Genomic DNA, 4,403 nt, shown 5'->3' with positions numbered 1-4,403 from the left:
GGAGAATATGTGTGGATTACCGGGAATTGAGCAAGGCAACATTAAAAGATCATTTTCCGCTACCATTCATTGACCAGGTTCTAGACTCATTAGCTGGGAAGAATTATTCTCTTTCCTAGATGGGTTTAGTGGGTATAATCAGATTAGAATAGCAATAGAAGACCAGGACAAAACAACATTGACCTGCCCATGGGGAACCTACGCATATAATGTTTTGCCATTTGGATTATGTAATGCACCTGCCACTTTCCAAAGAGCAATGCTTGCAATATTTGCTGATCTAATCCATGAATGTGTAGAAGTCTATATGGATGATTTCAAAGTATATGGAAACACATATGATCATTGCTTAAAAATCTTGAGAAAGTTATAAAATGATGCATAGAGACAAATTTGTCCCTGAGTAATGAAAAATGCTACATGATGTTAACCGAAGGGATAGTTTTGGGACACCATATTTCCTCATCAGGAATTAAGGTGGATCCAGCTAAAATACAAGTCATTGTGAATTTAGTGCCACCTACAACTCAAAAGGAGGTAAGAAGTTTTTTGGGTTATGCAGGCTACTATAGGCGATTTATAGAAAACTTTAGTAAAATAGCACAGCCTCTATTCAAGTTACTGGAAAAGGATGTTGAATTCCAATGGACAAATCATTGTCAAAATGCATTTCAGATATTGAAGGAAAAAATATCAATTGCACCCATTCTTCGTGGACCAAACTGGTCTTTTCCATTTCATATTTCAACTGATGCATCTGATACTGCTATAGGTGCATCGCTTGGATAGAAGGAAAACCTGTTCAATTATGCTATATACTTTCGAAGCAATAACTTAACACCAGCAGAATTGAACTACACAGTCGCAGAAAAAGAAATGTTAGATGTAGTATATGCAGTGAATAAATTCAGGCATTACATAACAGGATACCAAGTATTCATTCATACAGACCATTCAGCAATGAAATACTTAATGAACAATACAACCACAAATGGAAGAATAACAAGATGTTTACTGTTAATGTAAGAATTTAATATTACAATTCAAGATCGACAAGGGAAAGACAATCAAGTGGTCGATTTTCTTTCAAGACACCCAATGACTCAAATCATGTTGCAGATAACTTTCCAGATGAACATTTGTTTGCAATAATAGTAAAAACACCATGGTTTGCAGACATAGCAAACTATCTATCCTCTGGAAAATTCCCAACTCAGTTTACAAAGAAACAAAAATGAAAGATCATTAGAGAAAGTTCTAGATATAGTTGGGTAAATGGTGATCTGTTTTATACTAGTTTTGATTTAATAATAAGAAAATGTGTGAGAGAAGATGAAATACTAGAAATATTGAAAGCATGTCATGACGAACCATGTGGTGGTCATTCTACAGACAAGCGAACAACCTATAAGGTGTTGCAATTGGGCTACTACTAGTCAGCAATCTTCAAAGACTCCAAGGCCTATGTCAAGAGATGTGACAGTTGCCAAAGAATAGGGAGACCAATAGTATCAGATGAGATGCCACTTAAACCACAAGTTCTCATAGAACCATTCAAGCAATGGGCTCTAGATTTTGTGGGACTAATAAATCCACCATCAAATGGAAAGAAGTACATCTTGGTATGTACAGATTATGTAACTAAATGGGTGGAGGCAAAGGTAGTCACAAAGGCAACAGAAATTACGGTGGTAACCTTCCTCTTTGAAGAAATATTTGTTAAATTCGGCGTGCCTAGACAGATTGTAATTAATCATGGGGCACAATTTACTTCAAAACTTGTTCGAGATCTTACGGAAAAGTACAAAATAAAGCACCAGAAATCAACACCGTATCATCCTCAGGCAAACGGGCAAGTGGAAGCAACAAATAAAGTCCTGGAAAACATAATGACAAAAACAATATAGTTGAATAGGAAGGACTGGTCATAAAAGTTAAGAGATGCACTATGGGCATACAGAATAACATGGAAAAACACAACTGGGTTTAGTCCATACCAGTTAGTATATGGAAAATAAGTCTTACTGCCCATAGAATTTTAGATACACACATTTAAGTTGGCAGTAGAAATAGGACTAGAACTGTCTGAAGCACAGCAGCAACGGATAATGGAATTAAACCAACTAGATGAACATAGACAACAGGCAATAGAACACACAACATTGGTGCAGTAGCAAAGAATGAAATGGCACGATAGATTCATCAAGAACAAAACATTCAACAAAGGAGACTGGGCATTACTATTTGACTCCAAATTCAAAGATTTCAAGGCCAAGTTCACAACACATTGGTTAGGGCCATATGAGATAGAGGAAATATTTGACAATGGAGCTGTTCAAATCAAAACAATTGATCAAGAATCTACATCATTTTTGGTAAATGGACATAGGTTTAAAGGTTACAATAAGCCTATCAACAAAGAAGAATTTATGAAACAACTAACACAAGAGATAGATCTGGAAGTAATGGAACGACAGAGCCATGTACCTTCCAGTACTCCAAAAGAATATATATATATATATATATATATATATATATAATTAAAAAAATAATTAAAAAAACAAAGAACATAAATAAAAAGTTTGCTAGTGAAAACCAAGCAACTGGCACCAAGAAAACAAGAATTCATAGGGGAAAACCAACTCGTTTTGGCTTGTATGAATTCACAACTTCTTGTTCTACTCTTACAACAGCTTTTTTTTGCAGAAAAACCTCCAAAGCAAAATGACTTGAGTACAAGTCTTCCCATCAGTAAGGGGGAAGGTCGCAAAAGAAACTTAGTTGTGCAATTGAATTGACGACGGAACTTGTATTGTTGGTAGTTGGGACCTGAAATATTTTTGAATCAATTGCAGAAGGGATCTGAAATGTTAGAGAAAAAACATGTATATATTGCATAAAAATGTACATGACAAAAGGGACCTGAGTTATTATGAATCAATTGTAGAGGGACCTGAACGACATCGACAATCAATGGACCAGAATCAATGAAGGATGCTAGAACAGAAGGCAGAAATAAATTCTATATTTCAATCTATCTAAGGCATTTGATCAGAGGACATCATCCAATATTGTTAGGGAGCAGAAGACATCATCCAATATTGTCAGGGAGTACAAGTATTGTGAGTACAAAATTTTTCTCTTGCAAATTCAAAATTTTAGAAATTTTTTAGAGCTTGTTAAAATTAAGTTAGTACCTGAATGCATATTTTATATTCATTACATTACCCTCATCCTATACCCATTATCCTATACTTAATCCTAATTACATCCTACATTTATACATTCCATTCATATATTTCATATTCACTTCATAACTTTAAAATATTCCATAACCCTAAGTATTTTTCCTTATAAGCAAAAGGGATCAAAATGAGGATTTAATAAGTCGAAACATGCACCACCATATAAAACATTAGTATTATGGAGTTAATTTTAAACATGACCTAAGGTGGTAATTTTAAAATTAAAAATATATATTGCAATACATATGGAACATGCGCATTATGAAAAGTAAACAAAATCGAAATGATTTATGTGTTAAACCTATCATGGCGCATAAGAGTAATACTATTGATATGATGGCAATGCAATATGATTGGGGTGTAAAGGTTATCATAATCCTCATATGATGGCAATACAATGCAAACTCAAGTGTTGAATGTTTGAAGGGATAGCCATAAGAAATGGTGAAGGTGGAAGGTGAAATGTTACAAGACCATGATCCATGCAATTATCGTGGCAATCAAAATAATGCATAACAAATATAAACCAGTACTCAAAAAGAAAATGCGATGGTATATATGTCAGTCAAGGTCAAGCCAAAATAGCACTATGGATTGGTATGTAGTACACCCACGATGGATTGGAGGACAACCACGAATGCATCAAATATGAGCTAAGGTATATGGGCGGAGATATAATGAATGAACCTAAGCTATAATCATAATAAAAAATGAATTCAAAGCGGAAATGATGAACCATATAAATAATTGCAAATGGTTCCATTTCTATCAAAATAATTTTGATTTGGTATTGCAATGAAGTTTGATGGTATGGTGCACGAAATAGTCAAAGGGACTAAGCCACGAGGGAATTCCGGTCAGAGGATGGCATACCAAACAGCAAAATGGTCAAATTCATTTTAAATAACAAATACAAGCCCTGTGCATTTAACAGTGGAAGCCTCCGCCATTCTTGAAACCACAGATCTCAGAAACTGTGAATTTTCTTTGCCATCATAGCCGTTGAGGCTCAGAGAAGACGGTGGATGTTGTAAGTCATTGGAATACATTTTAGTCAGGTAAAAACAGTTTGATAGAGAAAACAAACCGAGGAAAGGGAGAAAGAGATATAGCACTGTTATCAGGAACACTAGTGTCTATTCAGAGTTGCTAGTCCCA

The sequence above is a fragment of the Pinus tabuliformis genome, chromosome 2_2 (genome assembly GCF_031772625.1).
Source record: "Pinus tabuliformis cultivar Carrire ecotype Pingquan chromosome 2_2, CPIR1, whole genome shotgun sequence".
Taxonomy (NCBI): domain Eukaryota; kingdom Viridiplantae; phylum Streptophyta; class Pinopsida; order Pinales; family Pinaceae; genus Pinus; species Pinus tabuliformis.
The sequence above is the reverse complement of the archived record's forward strand: the minus strand, read 5'-3'. Positions refer to the sequence as shown.